Source organism: Phyllostomus discolor, chromosome 2, assembly GCF_004126475.2.
Source record: "Phyllostomus discolor isolate MPI-MPIP mPhyDis1 chromosome 2, mPhyDis1.pri.v3, whole genome shotgun sequence".
Lineage (NCBI taxonomy): Eukaryota > Metazoa > Chordata > Mammalia > Chiroptera > Phyllostomidae > Phyllostomus > Phyllostomus discolor.
In genome coordinates, this window is record NC_040904.2 from 135305708 (window position 1) to 135325888 (window position 20181).

The window sequence follows — 20181 nt, forward strand, 5'->3', positions numbered from 1 at the left end:
GAAAAGGTGTAAACCAAGACACAAGTTACAAAAATCAGTCATGCCTAATAATGAATGACTGAATTATGAAAATTGGTCAGTTCATCAGAAAAGCAATTTAAAACATATTATTCTTAAAAGTTGTAATTATTTAACAAGATTTTTTTAGTTTTTTTTTTTAAGATTTTATTTATTTATTTTTAGAGAGGGAAGGCAGGGAGAAAGAGAGAGAGAGAAACATCAATGTGCAGTTGCTGGGGGCTGTGGCCTGCAACCCAGGTATGTGGCCTGACTGGGAATCGAACCTGCGACACTTAACAATATTTTATTTTAATAAAACAATAGATATATTCATTCTCCAGTCTTTTCATATGGGGCTGAGATATTTTTTTTCTGTGTGTTGGTCAACTAATTTAAATACCATTTTATATTTCAGGGCAGAAAAGGGTTAACTCAACAGGTTTGGGTTGCTCAAACTCTAAACATTCCAAGGAAGGGTCTCTCTTAAGTACAGACCTTAGACTGGTTCATGGGAGATAACTTTGAGCCCTTGAAATGTTGTACTTGATAAGAGTATTGTCACATGCCTGCGTCCATGGGCCACTCTGTCTTTAAAGTGAATGCTTGTTCTTGTGCAAAGTGATGTCTTGGGCTGTGCTGTGGCCAGTTTGACCACATACATTTAAACGAACAATGTGAGTTTTGGTGAATGCTTGTTTTTGATCTGAGGGATGCTGCAGTGTGAGTGGTAGAGGCCTGTCCTGTAAGCAACACATGCCTATGTTACTGATCTCCAATAGAAACCCCAGATACCAATGCTCTGGTGACACTCCCTGATTGGTAGCACATTGCACGTGTTGTTGCACATTATTGACGGGAGAATCAGTGGGTTCCCATGCAGCTGCACTACAAGGAGACAGACACCTGGAGGTACCATTTGATTTCTCCTAGAATTCGTCTGCTATACCTTTCCCTTTGTTAATTTTAATTTATATCTTTTCTCAGTAACAAACTGTAACTATGAGTAAAACAGTTCTGATGCATCCCAGGAACCCTGGTAGTGAATGCTGAGCCTGAGGGTTATCTTGAGGACCTCCAAAAATTTTCTATATAAGCGATGAACATGATGCATTACAATATTTGGGAGATTTTTTAAACAAGAGGAAGTTAGCAGCATTTGGAATCTGATTGAAGATTCTTTCCAAACTTTATGACTCTTGAATTAAAGGAAAAGTTCAGCTTGCAAAAACAGCTATGAGAGCTAACATAATTGAATCTTAGTGGGTGTACAAGAGAAGTAAAAGGAGCTGATGTGCACAAATACTTCTTCTTGAGTAATTACTGATGTTACAGAACAAATGGGGGGGGGGGGGGGCTGGGACGATATACTATTATTGAAAAAAAAGCCCCCAGGTCCGTCATGTCCGCCACCAGAGGAAAGACGTCTCTCAATGCCAGAGATTTGTGAAAAGGAAAAGAAATGTTTGTTTAATGCTATACAAACTTAAAGTAGTGACCTAATGTCTTTATCAAAAATCCCAAAGTCCCTTAAAATACCCACAAACAAACACAGTCCTTCCTTCCTTCCCCCTTTGCCCAGTCCAGAGTACCGTATCTCAGGAAAGGAAATAGAAGTCCATGGCTCAGGCAGTCCTCTGGTTATTCCCAGTTACTCCATCTTGACTGGGAGACCTCCCTGGGTTCACGGCAATCTCAGCTGAGTCGCCAGGATCTCTGCTAAAACCAGGTGGTGGTTCCCCTTTCTAAAGCTGCGGGAGTCTCCACTCTGTCAAGGCCGCATGGTTCTCTCCCTCTGGGCCTCAGGAGTCTTCACTCTGCTAAAGCCATGTGGTTCTCTCCCCAGTGGCTGTGATCCTCTCTGCACTTCCATAGCTGCATGGTTCTCCTTCTCAATGGCTGCCACTCTTGGGTTTAAATCCCTGCACCAGTCTTGTACTGCAGCCCCATTTCCGACTCCTCCCACACTCGGCTTCACATGCCTGAACTCATACCCTCCCAGCTTTACTGGGCTGCCATCATGAGTCTGGGCAGGTGTGGCCCCAAGTCCTAGAGCCAATCATCTCCAAACTCCCACACATGCGCTTTAACTTGGGGGACCTGCCTCCCAGTTACATCTTGGTGGGGAAGTTACTTCCATTCCCTTGGCTCTGAGCATCGCCACAGCTATTTAACATATCTAAGCGCCCAGCCAAAGGCTATAGATATGTTAAATGACCACACCAGAGGTTAGCTGCAAGGCTGTTGCTATGAGAAACAGCTTTCAAAGGCCCTGCTCCATTTGTCCCTTCCCCCAACCCACACCTGGGGAGTGGGAGTGAGGACAGCCAAAAATCTCCTGGACACCTTGAGTTCTGGACCCCATTTTAAATGCCCATTTGGGGTCCCCTCTCTTGGCTGCACCCTGTAACACTGACACGTAATGAAACATGTATTATTTACCAGGCCTTATTGTATGTGTTTTTTGTTTTAACTCACTTCATCCTTAATCATGTCACTTAGAAGATAATCTACATGAATACAGTGAAATAAATATCTATTAGTAAGCCAGGGCAATTCAAGAAAAAAAGTTTGAGTTTTCAACTTAGCTTATTATCTAAATATTTTTGCTGGATGATCTCTTCAATTTATGGAAGGCTTACATTTCTATTTTACTGAGAACTATAGTAATTCTTCATAATTTCATTTTTGGAAGTAAAATTTGACACTGATATTCTAGATAACACCATCATTTATTGAGGGAATGTAATATAACCTGAGACCGTGTTCAAGAGTTATGGTCTAGGATATCCTATAAGGGGTTTCCAATTTAAATGGTTCCCTTTTAGTTTTCCTTCCTGGTGCAAGTTTTTGAAATAGAAATTGTGATTTTGTGCTTTATACTCTTTTATAGATTGGAATGCTAAGTGTGACTAGACACTGTATGAAATGTTCAGGGAAGAATATACTCTCCTACCTTGAGATGATTGCAATGTGTTTTAAATAAAACCTTTGACAACTAACTCACTTCAAAAAGCGTATAAGGAAATGCCTAACTTGGAATTTAAATATTAAATGTAAACTCAATCACATAAGTAAAAATGAAGTGTATAATTTTTCTATTTTAACTGATCTTAAAAGTGTGGAGGATTCCAGCCAGCAGTATCCATCTCAGCTGTGGATGCTCATCAAAACATGCTAAAAACATACACAGAGACAACCAGATCCTGTGGGGGAATAGGAACAGAAGGGCCATTCCTCACATGGGTAGCACCTTGGCCACCCTCTCTCCTGGAGGGCACCATGACCACTCCTCACATGGAGAGAGCCCCGTTCCCCCTCCCAAGAGGCTTTTTGTTGGTTTCATTTGAAATAAGAATTCAGGTAAAAGCTCATTAAACATTGCTAGGAAGTAAGGATCAAACAATAGATAACAAGGAAGTCTGTGGGCCTATTTTGAGTCAGGGTCAAAGAGCTGTAAAACTTTAAAGAACAAACTTACTTCTTCCTCGGACCCTTATCATTCAACTGAGAGCGTTCTAAACAAAGCAGGTTTCACAGGATCTTACATATTCTTTCTTAGGCCTGATCACTTGGGGAACCCGCCCTTTTCAGCACAGAGCTGCACCACCTTGTCATTGTTTCAGGCTTACTGGAGCAAGGGAACTAAGGCAATAAGGAGATTTTCTCTCAGACAGTGAGGACTCAGGCTATATCACAGCCAAGGAGCGAGGGCCCATCACCCGCTTTTGCTGTAGCCCCCAAAGTCCTTTCTTGGGGGCCTCCCATGTGATCGTGCCTGTCTTAGATGATTCCCCCCTTGGGGAATCTTACCTGTCATTGGCTAACCAACCAAGCTTTGGGGTTCAGTTATGAACGAAGCAGCAGAAGCAGTGCTTCTGCCAGGGAGATAAGCTTTTGTCTCCTTGCTGGCTTATGGTCCAAGGCCACTCCCTCAGCCTTAGCCTAGGCTGAGGTTACAGCTTCTGATACCAGGCAGGGCAGTTCCCAACATTAAAAGGACTTATCACAAGCTCATCTCTTCTAGTATTGTGCTTTTAAACTGAGGATTTGAGAGAATATCAAATTTTCAGAAGAAAATGCAATTAAATCTATGTATATCAATTATTTTAACATTAAATACTAAAAAGCTATTATTATTTCAGAATGTAAATCACACTTAAAATAAACAATTTTATCAACGTCAAAGCTTTAAAAGATTTTTCACAGTGTATTTAGCATCACAAATCCATTCTTATATTTTCAATATACATAAAATCTTACATTTGGCACTAGAGATGTGAACTTAAAATTCCAATGTATTACAGATCCTCCCATTGATATATCATATCATAGCTAAACTTCTATTTTCCCTTCTATAATTGCTCATAAAATGAAAAGAGGGACTCAGCATGCTTTAGGAGAGATATAAAAATCAAACATTAATTTTATTCAGATGAGATAATTTGTATGCATGGTGATCAGGCCACAAGCTCATCTCATTACAAGCTCAAGGCTGTGCGCATTTCATCATTTCTCAGATGCCATTAAGTTTAATAATATGACTTCTGCATTGTGTATTAAAAATGTGTGACTGTTCTGCATTCTGTATAATGATGAAGTGTTTGTGAATATTTATTACTTCTGTCTTTAGTGCTCTCAACTTTATACTAAATAGCAAAGTTAATTGTCTATACTGCTCTAATTGTATTGTTTAGAGAATGCGCTCTCCTCTTCCTCTTTTGCTGTAGACAGAAAATTTATTGATACACAGACTTTTTGAAGTGCAATAATTGGCATGTGAACACTTGCACAGGCATATAATTGCATCCCAAATTGAAACACAGTGGGCATATTTAGTCTCTGGCAGGGTCAATTAGCTCCATGCCCTTCTCTCTGGGAATGTAAGTGGTCAGTCCTGCTGATTTTAGACAGTTACAGAGACACTGATTTGCATACAAAATTTGTTTCCAGAAATTTTGGTAAAGGCATAATTATTTAATATAAAATGTTTGTAATAAGTCTTTTCAAAATTGACCCTTTAATTAGCCATTGACTTTTTCTCTTCAAAATTGGTAGTTCCGTATAAAATGCTTTAAAATGAATTTTGTTGATATTGTTATATTCTTTTGTTCTGGTTCTTCAAATATTTCTCTTTTGTTTTGCTCTCACTGGAACCCAGTAAATGATCTGTTTGAAATTAAAGCTATGAAATCCAGATGCCTAAGATTTAACTATAGTTTTGTCTCTCAAATACTTTTTTAGAGGGGCCATTTTATTTTCTGTGTATCTGTAATTATCCAAAAAGGGGTTCCCTCCCTATATTACAATCCACAGAGATTTCTCCACAAGTCACTAATTTCTGTGTAACAATAAGTTATTTGTACTAATGGTTTAGCCCTTACATATGAAATGTTCTCTCAGTATGATCTCCATCTTTTTCCTTCTCAAGTGATTCACCACAGTTTAGTATCTCTCTAACTTTGAAGGAGAAGGGCCAAACTTTCTTCTGTAAATATCTTTGATACCCCACTCAGATGAGACTTACACTTGATCCAAGTATTTGCTATTGAAAAGCAAAAACTATCCTAACTAATAATAGTATTATATAAAAATTTCCTTTTATTGACACTTTTTTTTTGCTATCTTGCTTCTCTTTACCTTCACCACTCCCACTCTCAGACACTTCAATATTTAGACCCACTTTTTACTGGGCCCAAGGCACATAGGTACTTCAAATGAAACACAAATAAGTAAAATTTACACACAGAATGAATAATTCTCAACATGCCAAATCTTTTGTGAGGCATTCTAAAGATGAGGTTTTTAGATGGACCAGTGATTTAGTCCACCTGCTGAGTGATGTGTAGTGGGAAAGACTTTAAAACTTTATAAAGTTGATCAAGTGTAAGATAAGATATTTCTAGGTGTGTAAATAACAAGGATAAAGGCAAATGGGTATAAAAGTAATTGTTATAATCTAGAAAATAAAGTTAATATGTACAAAGGAAATGTCAAGTAAGGTAGATGTCAAATTTAAAGGTCCTAAATCTCAGTGATAATAACCTTTAAATGATACTAATAACAATTGAGAAAGTATCAAATTTTTAACCAATTTATAAAATAGTGTGAGGAATTAGTAGAAAGAGAAGATTTCAAGAAGTAGGAAACACTCAGACATTTCCAGTGCCGTGTTTTCTGGGATGAAGATCAGGAGGCGCCATTGGGTCAGATAACTTGCAAGTTCTTTGAGAGATTTACCAGTGAATGGAATAAGCGAATGTGGAGCAGGAGCCAGAAAATGATATGCTACTTAAACTACTTTAAAACTGATTTAATAAATAAATACACATATAGAGAGATAACTTCTAGTTATCAATCCGGAAGCATGAATGTGAGGTATAGAAATTAAGAGGACTAATGTAAAAAAAAAAGTATCTTATTTTCTTGAAAAACAAAGTGTATACCCCTGCCTACCTGCTGCACTAAATTAAAAAATAGGATAGAAAAAGTAGGTTCCTCCAAGCCAATATGGATGTTCATTTTACCTGTGGTTGTCTGCACAGAATAACCTGGCAGTCACAAGAAGGTAGAATGTAGAACTAAAAGAATGGATGGATTGTACTATCACTGGCTGGTAGGAGAACTCATAGACAACAACCTCAGGTCCTCAGATCATAGAAAACAGAGTATGGAGACATCTATTCAGATATTCCTAAATTGTAGAAATTTGAGAATATTCTTCATCTATATTTCTAATAAAAAAGAATGTATACATTTCTCATGTCCTAAGAAGTTCTCATAAATTTGTATTAATAATTATAATGAAATACTTAATGTGTTAAAATGTTTTTATATAAACATTTATTCATGCCCACCTGGTGGTACAAATCTATTATCAAGGATATGTTTGGCGATGCTCCTCTGGCATCTCATAGTGGACAGGGTTCCTTTGTTTTGGTGAAAGTGACTTAGTGAGACTACATTTTTTTCCTTGAATGTCTCTTTTTTTCTTCCCATCTTAATGTAATCAATCATCAATGAGACTTTATCTTTTATATATTTCTAAAATAGTTTTCATATCTTTGTATATGTATTTTAAAATTCATCAAATGAAATATGTATGTATGTAAAGTAGATGAATTACTACCAAGTTAGCATAAATCCAACCTCACTAATTTTTGTGATTATTAGATTATCCCCAAATACAAGCATATTTAATGGGCATAATATAATATATTATGAAACACAAATTCTATAGCATACACCTCTGAACAACTGATAATCTCAGGAATATGGATGTTTTCACAACATTAAAATATTATTAGGTTTAGCTTTGGCCTAATTTGGAAGGGTTCGAGAATCTGCTCTCTCATAGTGCCTAATTGTTGGTAATTATGTTGTTTAGTTTTCTGCACAATCCAATTTATTTTTTCTTTGCATCAGAGGTCATGCCAGTTATACTCTGGCCACAACTGTCAAGGCTATCAACAAATTAAACACTGATTGCCAGGGCTGCATGATAATGGTCTTCTACCAATTTGTGTAAAGTAAATAGACATTTATGCTGGAAAAACAAGTCTGTGTTGAATGCCAGATCTCTCATGTCACTTCTAATTACCTACTAATGGCTAGACAGGCCAGAATTCAACTTGGAAGCTAGAGGTGGATGACCATCTAAGTTATAAAGATTTATTTCTTAATACATTTAAGATATTTAGACACAATTTAAATGTGTATGGCCTGACAGAAAATTTAGCAATTTTTTTCTTTTAAACAGCTTTCTGTCTCTGCAGTTGCTTGTGATTTATTTTAGTATAGTCAAATTGAGTCTTTAATGTTTTTCTTCTTTATTTTATTGTCCTGCAAAACAGCCACTTGGCTTGAGCTGAAACAGTACAAAGTGAAGAGCACGTATTGAAAATTTTCACTGTCTTAATGATGAAATGTTTTTTTTCTCATAAAAGGGTCTCTTAAAATTGAAAATAGTTTAAAAACCCTAAGGAATGATCTTACAATATAACTTATTTTTAGCATTCTTGCTACAAAAACAACTTAAATAACTTGGAACAGAGGAATTAAAACATAAAGTATCTTTTAAAACCTTCTTATAATGATAATTACTCTACTTTAGCCTATAGCATATCATTAAGATATGTTGCTGTAAATATGTTGCACATTACAGTGGTGATGTATAATTCTGAGATCCCTGATAGAATGAGTCCTTACAGTGAAGGTATTTGGGGTTATAATTCATGGGAACAATAGCTTTTAGCGCTCTACAGTTTATCACAAGAGTGACAACTCAGGGATGAAATGTAATGCATAATCCTCTCAGTCACACACACTGATTTTTTTGTAACCTGAAGAATATTTTATCTCCATTTTAATAATAGTGTCATGATTCTTGGCATCATAGAATAAGGAGATATAAGACCTGCACTTAAGGGTATAGCCAGCAGTGTAGCTTCAATTAGAGAGAGCTATCGGCATTTTCACTGCATATAGCTTTCCTGGTAATAGAAATATTTCACATGCTGAAGTAGAAGAGCATTCATTAACATGGCCTACAGTGACTATATGTTAAAGCTGAAATGAAAAATATGAATTCTAAGGTATAACATGGGCTGGGACATTCAGTATTATCTAAAAGTCTAAAATACATGTAAGATCTCCTCTATTTATATTTGTCCATGGTTTCACCTGGTTGCCCAGTGCACTTCCATGGTTCCTTCTTCAACAAAGCCCAGATTTCAACTTTATTATACCCATTATTCTTTCCACTTGAATTTATTAAACATATATTATGGACCCACTGGAATTAATTGAACACATATTAGGTACCAGACACTATCCTCAGGGATGAGATTATAAAAGAGAAGTCAATATGGTTCCCGTCTGCAAAAGGGAAAACACCAGGACCAGCCACATCAATCATTTACTATCACAATGAGACCCTTAGTCTATGATCTTTTTGCCTTTTCCACCTTCCTTACTGTGATTCTTGCTGCCTTCATGTGCTGGGATCAACAACACCAACAATTTGATATACTAGCATGTTTAGTAATTAAATTTTCTGATAAAGATACTTTGTTTCTTCTTACCTCTATTTTCTTCTACCCAGGTTATTATATATTTTTATTGGATTATATTGACTTGCTCTTTGGTTCTTTTCTCTAGCAAATTAATGGTGACACATTAAAATAAAATAAAAATTACAATAGCAAAGAATGTAAATGCCCACAACATTTATTTTTAAGATAACAGAGGTTAAATTTTTCCCAAAGGAAAGACATCTTTTAAGTATAAAATATTCCTTTATTTCTAATTCATTGTTTTTCTGCTCTACCACAGCAAGTTCTCTCATGATGTTGTTATAACCTGTTGTTTATGAGTTTCCTTCTTTTGCTTCATGGCACACTCAAGAGTGGAAAGTCAAACATGAGTCTGGATAGTAGTAGATTAAATACAAATTGCTTTTGTCCAAGAAAAATATTATCCTTAAGTATGCTATGGAAGCAGAGTGTTTTTTATGGATAATATTCACCCAAGAGATGTTCCATTAACTATAGGAACTTACAAATTGCTCTGTTATTCAACTTCAGTATAAATTTTGGGACTCTCAGGTAGAAATAGGCCTCATTCATGCATGGGGACTGTTAAGTATCTGTATTAGTCAGTTTGGGCTGCCATACCGTGCAGTGGGTGGCTTAAACTACATGCAGTGGGTGGCTTAAACTACAAACATGCATTTTCTCACAATTGTAGAAGTTGGAAAGCCCATGAGCAACGGGAGAGTTTGGTTTCTATTAAGAGGGTTTTCTTCCTGGGTTGTAGATGGTCACCATCTTTCTTGTGTCCTCACATGGTCTTTCCTCTGTGGCTGAGTGAAGGGAGAGAGAGCACGCACAAGCTGCCTGATGTCTCTCTTTATAAGAACTCTAATTCTAATGAGTTTTACCCTGCTCTTGACCTGCTAATAGTGCCTATCTCCTTAATTACCTTCTGATAGGCCCAATCTCCAAACACACTCACATTGGAGGTTAGGGCTTCAGCATAATGATTTGGTTGTGAGTGGGCACATTTTACTCCACAGTAATATCCTTTGGTTATAAAAAAGAGGGGGGAAACCCCTTAGTTTCGATAACCTCTCTCTACTACACAAGTATAGATAGAGTGCACTATATACAATGCCTCCATCTCTACCAACTTAGTTACAACCATATATATATATATATATATATATATATATATATATAATTTTCAATATACACTTACCTGAAAATGGTCCGATTTTGCACAAGGAAGTTCAGCTAGGAGAAAAAAGAAAGCAGAATATGTGTATACAGAGATATTCCCTAGCAGCTGGTTGTTGAGATTACAGCGATTAGTTTTTGATATAAAATATCTCATTTGCTTACAGGTAAGTCTGACAGGCAAACTGGTTAACCAATATCTGTGTCATTTCTATTTTTGTTATATGAAAATACATGTGTGTACTTAGACCTCTTGGCAAAGCAGAGAAAAGAACTACAGTGCTCTCAGGAGGTCAGGCAGGAAGCTCCACCTTCAGTTTCGGCACGTGTGCTATGGTGGTTGGTGTTCTTTTCTATGCACCGCCTCTCTGTCTTTAGGACCCACATAGCTACTGGAAGGTGCTCAATGTTTATATCACTTGTCTTCTAAAAATATACAATAAAATCAATCATCTAACTCTGAATTCCAGTTCTCTTTTTCAGAGAAAGAATCAGTCTGACTTCAATCAGATGTTTTTCTGTTTAATTTCATAGATTATTTTTATTATACACTCTATAAAAATTCTAAGCATAAACATACCTCCCCTCAATGAGGAAGGGTGTTCACATCTTTCTTAATGTAGATCTGTCATTTTCCAAAGTAAGTCAAATTGGTTTTTATACCCTTAAGATATTTTTTTCTCCTCAAACATTTATATCCCAACTCCGAAAATGAGGCCACAAAGAGTATAGAAAGATAAACGAGATATTCTCACTCTTGGTATATAGTACAAACACTTAATATGGCTAAAGAACTGTGAGAATAAGAAGCAAAAATTTTACCTAATTAAGGAAAAGAATGTCTGTTACCTGTAACAAGTAGCTAAATTATTTGTTGTAACTGACACCTACTTTAAAATAACTGGTTTGTAGGGACATGGGTATGTGAAACAGTGCGGCTGCATGTGCCAGGCAATTGTTTGCGCTTGTTTTCAGAAGGCACATATTTCCTGCAGGATATCAACTGGATGTTTGTCACTGGAAGAACTGACTATGGGCAAGGAAGCATTGATGAGTTTTCCTTGGAACCCTGCTTCTGCATGTGAATGTTGTCTGAAACCTAGCATACAACTGCCACCATGTGAGAAGTGGGTGCTGACTCTCCTAATAAAGGAGGCAGATTCTGGCATCAGCCTTATGTCATAGTGAAGTAGAAAGACTACTTTGTCTAGTTTTATAGTCCCAGGCCTATGAGTTTAGAGATACTTCCAGCTTACAGAAGTTACTTTCATCAAGAATGAACTTTCTAGCCCTGGCTGGCGTAGCTCAGTGGATCAAGCGCTGGCTGCGAACCAAAGTGTCGCAGGTTCAATTCCCAGCCAGGGTACATGCCTGGGTTGCAGGCCATGACCCCCAGCAACCGCACATTAATGTTTCTCTCTCTCTCTATCTATCTCCTTCCCTTCCCTCTCTAAAAATAAATAAATAAAATCTTAAAAAAAAAAGAATGAACTTTCCCAATACATTTGGATTGTGTTATCTGCATGACTTAGATTATATGCTTTTAGTTATGACAGATTCATTACCTTTGAAATATAAATTTTTTTCCTCTATAACTAAAAAGCTAAACTTGAACATTGAGTATAACTCATAATTGGTTAAGAGTATTTTATACTTCAGTTTTGAGAAGTAGAGGTCATTACCACCACCCCCCCGCCAAGAAAAAAAGATTTTAAAACCTTTCTCTGCAGCTAATGGAAAATGTTCACTTTAAAGCTGTGACTTAAAATGTTAAGAAAATTGTCATTTAAAGCTCATGATGGTCACAATCCTAATTGTTTTATGTCCAGATGCATAAAGGATTGATGTGGTAAAAGGATTATAATCATACTTTAATATAAAGTACTCCTTAAATTTTCCAATGTTTAAATTTATATTGTATTGTCATCTAAATTATTTTGAAAAACATGGTTTTGAACAGCTATTTATATTTAAACATTATATATTCATTTTATTTTATTGATGGTTAATGGAGAAAGCTTAAATTTGTTTTCTTTTAAGAATTTTATCTTTCAAAATTAATCTAGTGAGTCTATTAACTTTTGCTTCTGACAATTAAACACCAAATCTCAATAGCTTATAAAAAGAAGCACTTATAGCTCGATCTCTGAATCAGAACATGTTTATTACCCAATCCACAATGGCCCCAGTGTGGCCTCACATGACTCCCTTATTCACAAGGAACCAGCAAGCCAGCTACAGCATATTCTTCTCACAGTGGTAATAGAAAGCAAGGTGGCATAGCTAAAACGATAAGCATCTTCCAAAACTTTGCTTTCATCTTACTTTCCACACTTTGTTGGTCAAGGCTAACGCCAGAAAATATACCCCTCACTTAGATCTTGGGGGAATTGGGTATGTAGGGAGGACATGAATATTTACTAAATACTAATCTAACAATTCTGAAATGAAGATGAATATAATGTGTGCAGGTATATATAATGTGTGTGTGGGTATAGGGACTCATCATTCCCATTCAACATACATACTGAGTATTGACTTTTATTCAACTTGATGCAGACACTGGCCTGCAGTGTCCACACCATTATGGATGAAATGAGACATTCACACAGACTACTGAGTCTGGTGGAGAAAAAGGGACAGCATGGCTTTTCTCTCAAGGGAAGCAAAAGCTGTGGCCTCTGCCACGACAGGCCTTTATTTCTCTTCTTTGCACATTACATGATGGTCCTCATTTACTATGCACAAGTTCACTTCAGGTGGTTACCTTGTACAGAAAACAAAGGAGCCAATGCCAGTAATCACATCACAGAAGAGGGATATTTGCAAATGAAAAGGCAAAAGTGGTTGAACCAGTTACACTAACCCTTGCAAGGTTTAGCATGGCTTTTAGGAAGTTACTCTGCAGTAAATGTTTGCCACTGAGGGTTGGGTCCATGCCATGCAGAATGGTCACCTACACAAGTAGTTTCAGTCACTCAAAATAAATTTGTGAGTAACCAGATCAGAAAATATAATTGACTGCATTTGTATTTAAAGGTCATTAGTAAACTCATTAAAAAAGAAACACATGCAACATTTCATAATCATTTTTCAGTAATAAATGTTGTATTTAGAAAACACAGTATACAGTTGTGGAAGTTAATAAGAGGGCCTAATAAATTCTGGAGAGTCCAGAAAATCTTCCTTGAGGTAGTGACATTTAACATATGATTAACTTTTCCAAGTTAATCAGAAAAAGAAGTAGAATAAAGAGAGTTCCAGGAAAAAGTTTATTATGTATAAAGACCTTATGGAGAACAGACATACCAAAAGACATGCCAGCATGGAGATAGCAAGCAAGGAAAGTGTTATAAAATATTAAATGATGGAGAGGTCAGAGCTAAAAAAAGTCCTTTGACACTTAAAGGATTGTGGAATATATTCTAGGATCAGTGAGAAACCATTAAAGGAATTTAGGTAGGGTTTGGGTGACTTAACCAGCTTTGCATTTGTAAAAGGTCATAGTAGCTGCTGGATGAAGATGGATTAAGCCATACTATCAAGTCCTGAAGAAAATGTGGAGAAATTGAATTGCTCATGTATGAATCTAAATTTGTTACAAAGGCTTTGAAAATTTTTTGACATCGTCTATCTAGTATGGTTACCATTCCTAAAAGCATATTTCTACCCTTAAGTGTTGAAGAAAATCTTATATGTATATATACTTCATAAGAAATATAGAAATATTTGTTGAAATGAATTTTATAAATATTAGTTAATTAATTAGTTATAAGAGAACAATTCCAAAAATATGCCAACATTGGAATGAGTGAATAAGTTGTATTTATATATAGTGAAATACTGTACAACAGTGACAATTTTAATGACAACAGTTTTATATAACTGACATACACAAGTATGAGAAATGTGATTTTGAGTGAAAAACGCATGCCATAGAAGAATACTTACAGCGCCATTTTATAGTCAAACACTTTAAACACAGGAGACATAAACAATATATTTTAGAGACACACATAAATAATGAAGTTTTAAAGACAATAAAAATACAGGGGGCTTGTGGACAAAGACAATTGGAGGGGATTGAATGTGGAAGGTGGGAAGTGCGTAGGGCAAGGGAGAGTAATGGGGGGAAAATGGGGACAACTCTAACTGAACAACAATAAAAACATTTTAAAAAAGCAAAAGAAACTAAAACTGAAGACAATGCTCACATCCATGTGAAGACAAAATGAAACAGAATCTGGGAAAACACATGGGGATTTTTTTAAAACAAGCTAATGGATAAATTAAAAGTTTATTATTTTAGCCTCATACATTTTTATAGGTTTTAATGATGTTTTGTAACTTCCAAATATTTAAGAAAACATCAGCTAGATCATAGTAAGGTCAGAGTGCATAAGGACTATTTCAGAGTTTATTAGAATAATTCAGAAAAATGTAACGAATTGCACCAGGGTGAGGTGAACCAAATGGTGAGTTCTTGTAGGACCCAGAAGGAGGATGCTGTGAGTGACTGTAAAGGACTGAGAATTTTCCATTGTACTGTGCACATATACTCACTCTTTCCACCCATGTCCTCTTGCACTTAATATTAGCATCCATCTCTTCCTCTCTGTTCCTCTTGATATAGACTAGAAGGTGTAATACTTGCTAATCCATGTAAAACGTCTGTCTAATCCTGAATGTAGCCCAATAAAACTTTCCACTCTGCTTCCTTAAAATTACATATTCCTTGAGAAACTTCTCATCCCTATTGTTTTATTTATTTATTTTTTTAAAAAAATATTATAGTTGTTCGAATACAGTTTTCTGCCTTTTCCTCTTACTTCTCCCTTGCCACCCCAGCCATCCCCACCTCTCTCCCTTGATTCCACTCCCCCTTGATTTTGTCCATATGTCCTTTATAGTTGCTTCTGAAAACCCTTCACCCTTTTCTCCCCATTATACCCTCCCATCTTCCCTCTGGTTACTGCCCGTTTGTTCCTAATTTCAATGTCTCTGATTCTATTTTGCTTGCTTATTTGTTTTGTTGATTAGGTTCCACTTAAAGGTAAGATCATATGGTATTTGTCTTTCACCTCCTGGCTCATTTCACTTAGCATAATACTCTACAGTTCCATCCATGCTGTCACAAAGGGAAAGAGCTCTTTCTTTCTTTCTGCTACGTAGTAGTCCTTTGTGTAAATGTACCATAGTTTTTTGAGCCCTTCATTTACTGGTGGACACTTAGGTTGCTTTCAGCACTTGGCTATTATAAACTGTACTGCTAAGAACATTGGGGTGCATAGGTTCTTTTGGGTTAGTCTTTCAGGGTATAATCCTAGCATTGGAATTGCTGGGTCAAAAGACAATTCCATTTTTAGTTTTCTGAGGAAATTCCATACTGTTTTCTATAGTGGCTACACCAGCCTACACTCCCACCAACAGTGCACTAGGGTTCCCTTTTCTCTACATTCACTCCAACACTTTTTGTTTGTTGCTTTGTTTATGATAGCCATTCTTACCAGTGTGAAGTGATATCTCATTGTGGTTTTAACTTGCATATCTCTGATGGCTAGCAATGCTGAGCATCTTCTCATATGTCCCTGGACCCTTTGTATATCCTCCCCTGGAGAAGTGTCTGTTCAAGTCCTTTGCTCATTTTTTAATTGGGTTGTTTGGATTCCTAGAGTGGAATCCTGTGAGTTCTTTATATATTTTGGAGATCAAATTCTTGTCTGAGCTATCCTTGGCAAATATGTTTTCCCTCTTATCTCTTCTATACTTGTTGGTACTTTAAATCCCATAGAATACTCTCCAGCTGTGTTAATACATTTTGCCTACTCCCTTCTACTGATCACATACAAGAATAGGTGTGAGCTGCAAACATCAGTATACCTGCTAGAGTAGAGAAACCACCAACAAAAGAGCCATCGAAAGGTAAAAATCCAAGTACAATAAAAGAGCCCACAAAAAAAAAAAAAAAAAAAAAAAAAAAAAAAAACAGAAGAAAAGGCAAACCTAAAGTATCCAGACAAGGAGATCAAAGAGACCACACCATTGAATCCCATAGAATTCCTATCATAGAAGTTCACCCTACAAAGACAGCTAGCAAAATAAAACATCAGGAAGTGCAGAAACAAAAAGTCACCTAAAATGGGGAGGCAAAAAAAAAAAAAAGAACATGCAATCAAAAGGAAGGGAAGACTCCTCACTAGAAGAGCTAAATGGAATGGAGGTAAACAAATTATCAGATATAGAATTCAAAATAATGGTTATAAGGATGCTCAAGGAACTCACAGACAACTAAAAGGAACTAAGTGAGAACTCATCAGCATGAAAAAGGGAATAGAAACTATAAACAAAAAAAAACAGAAAGAAATGAGCAATAAAATCTCAGAAATAAAGAAAAACATACTAGAAGGAATTGCAAGCAGGCTGGATGAAGCAGAGGATCTCATCGGGGAACTGGAGGACAAAGTAAAAAAAACACCCAGAAAGAGCAAGAAAATGAAAAGAAACTCAGAAAGAACAAAGAGGTGTTAATGGAACTGCAGGACAACATGAAACATAGTAATATCTGTACAATAGGGATACCAGAAAGAGAAGACCAAGAGATAGAAAACATGTTTGAAAAAAGAAATGATGGAAAACTTCCCTAATTTGATGACAGACAAGGTCACACAAATCCAGGAAAGATAGAAAGTCCCAATCAAGAGGAAGCCAAAGAGGCCCACTTCAAGACACATTAAAATTAAATTGGCAAAATTCTAAGACAAAGAGAGAATCTTAACGGTGGCAAGGGAGAAACAGGAAGTAACATACAAGGGAGCCCAGATAAGACTAGCAACTGACTTCTCAATGGAAATGCTCCTATTGTTTTAAAGCAGATTTTATGTTAACAAGTCTGTGGTTGATTTTCTTTTACAATGTGATCACCTGACACATGGAATGGAAATTGAGATAGATTAAGATTTCATTCTAGATGTTTTGAATTTGAGTTGCCTATGAGAAACCCAGGTGGAGATATTGAGAAGAGTGTTAGATATAATATTTCCTGAAGCCTAGAAGAGAGTCTAGGCAAGTGGGGTAGGGGAGTGGAAATTGATTATAGCATTAGTCATTGGAATAGATGAAATTGCCCAGGGAGTGGGTATAGAATACAATGAGAAACGTGTCTGAGATTTAGTGCTGAGGAAGTCAGGCAGTTATATGGAGAAGGAAAATTTGGCAATAGAGAGCAATGAAGAGGAACCAGAGGTGTGAGGGAAAATAGGAGAGAATAGTCTCTTAGGTTGTGTCTTCACAAGCAGACCTTGGATTTATGTTCTTATGATTTATTTTAAAACAAGTGCTCATGGAGAAACTGATGAGGGAGTAGGGAGTAAATCAAAGCAAGTGTGTGATTTCAGGCAAAGTCTAAACTTTAGTCTGATTCTTTAGGAAACATCTAAAGGATAAATTTATCCTCAAAAATTTTCCCTATTCAGTACAAATGAGCTGGAAATTTGTACCCTAGCTCGAAAGTGGTAAACTATATCAGAGGGGATCTTTTTTGGATCATGAAAAAAACTCAATAATTTTTAAATACAGGGATACATTGAACATATTCATTGATACATGTGATAGACTTACAGGGTGATTATTTTATGGACTCTACTTTTGCCATTTTGAACAATATTGTTTGCAGAATAAAATTTCTTCTTTATGTTACAAATTTACTTTTAAAAAGCCAATACTGGTTCTCCAAATATGATACAAATTCTTGAGTTGATCTAAGGAAGCCAAGACAACAATTTTAGTCTAAAAAAATCAAGTGGCTTTCTTATATAATCTTTCCACACTTAGACTTTATTCTTAATATAAGAAAATCATAACAAAGATTCATCAAGCATTTGATGGGTAATTAATGTGTGACCAGATTCCACAGTTGTAATTTAGCAATGATGTGATTGGAATTAATGTATTGATACATTACCTCAATCTGAAAAGCATATACTCTATCTTGGTAAATTAGTATGTTTCTACATGATGTAAAGGTGTTGCTAGATCACAGGCAGTACAGACATCCTATAAGAGCCAAATTCTAATCAGTCTTACTATGAAGCATATAGCTTAGAACAGTGTGTAAATACTACTCAGTGTACTTTCATGATTATTGCATATGCACAAAAATAGATCTGAAAAATGTTCAGAGTCCACAACATTGTTTCTATCAAACCAGCATTCACCCACCACCCCTCTTTTTAAAATAATACTATCTCAATATTCCCTCAGATAGTGACACCTATCAGCCTGTGCATGCAAATTTACAAATAAGGTCAGTCACACTCTCCTCTAAGAGTAACATGGCTGTTTCTCTCCAGAACTTGAATTCTGAACTGAAAGTCATTTAAGATAAAAAAAATAATCTGAGAGCTAATTCTTACTACTGGTATTACCCTAATGAGATTGCCCATTAGTTTCTCTTACCATGATTCCAGAAACTGTTTTGTATCATTGTCTCCTCGATCTACAGTTTTTCCTAGGATCCTGGAAGCTACTCTCTGTCCTTTTAATCAAGTCACATGAATTAACCCAGAACTCATTTCCATTGCTTACAATCAAAGAACAACAACAAGTGCAGAGACCTTATTTATGATTCTTTTTGTTGTCCACAATTTGAGAAAGATATATTTGATCTGGTAAGAGAATAGAAATAATAGTGAAGTTTCAGGATATTACTGAAGATCCTATTTACTGTTTTCTAGAGTCTGGGGTTGTTAAATATGCTTTAAAAATATTCACTTATCCAAATGTGTCCAGCAGATTTGTCCTTGGTGATTTGAGATACCATGACTGATAACCTCACATGTAATAAAATATGTTTTCTAAATTTAGCTGAAATATCTCACTGTAGGCAAGACTGATATTAAATCTTTACATATGACAAGCAGCTTTCTCTTATACATTTTTCCCTCTCTACTGTCTATTATCTTAGCCTTAGAGATCAGCACTTTTCTCTTTGAATGCATTAGTCATTCATGAATAATGACATAAAAGCTTAGCAATGTTCTGTAAAGAGAGCCTTTTATTACACTTTTCTAACAACCATTAATATCTGTAACACTCAGCGGTTTTCTAATTTTCCTTTATGAAAGGATGAACTATAATTCTATGACTAAATGGCATGGAGTCCAAAACTATGACCAGTTTCATTTGTGAGGGTAAGAAAGAGGAAAGTGGAAAAAAAACTTTATTGTTAGACACAAGAAACCTATGATGCAAAAATATAACACAACATTTTTGGGGGTCAGGGAAGTCATTAAAATTATTATAAATATTAATTACAACAAAACACATACCAGAAGGAATTACTTTTCCATATAAATCTTTTAGGAATTCAGCAAGAAATTAAAACTTTACATTTATGTTAGTTAAATTTTTGAAGCTAATATTAGTAATAACAAAGTTTGCATTATAATATTTGGACAAAGTATTATTTAAGTCAAGATAATTTTTGATTAACCAAAAATTATTGGTTAATCAAAAAATATTACTTTCTGGAATGACACTTGTGGATCACTTCAGCAAGAATATTAAGAAACAGGATATTTGAATCTAAGTGAAAGGCAATAATAACTTTTTTAAAAATGGTCCCAATTATGAGATATACAGAATTATATATGACATAACTAGGATAACTGTATTTTGCTGTGTAGAATGTGCTCCCGTGTATTATGTGCACCCATGTTTTTGGATGGACCAAGCTTTCAGGAAAGAAATCTTGCATTTTAATTTCTTAATTCAATTTTTATTAATTTATATTTAGAAACAAAACCACTTATAGTGTTCTAGGGTATTATTTTACATATGAATATCATTATTACTTTCTGGAGTTTCACTTTTAACACATAACCATAAATAAAATAATTAAAACATTTATAAAGATATGGAGTTAGTACTACCCATGTATAATGCACATCCT

General features: G+C 35.7%; 1 protein-coding gene and 1 long non-coding RNA gene across 3 annotated transcripts in view; one reads left to right on the forward strand and one right to left on the reverse strand.

The window, feature by feature from the left end:
* The window catches only part of MGAT4C (MGAT4 family member C), a 739383-nt gene that overhangs the window by 589018 nt on the left and 130184 nt on the right, over positions 1 to 20181 (forward strand). The window lies entirely within an intron of this gene.
* Positions 1640 to 13151, reverse strand: LOC118498993. The gene is made up of 3 exons (XR_004901496.1): positions 13014 to 13151; positions 11004 to 11008; positions 1640 to 1651 (listed from the first exon to the last, which is right to left on the reverse strand). It is a non-coding gene; the product is annotated as an uncharacterized LOC118498993 (long non-coding RNA).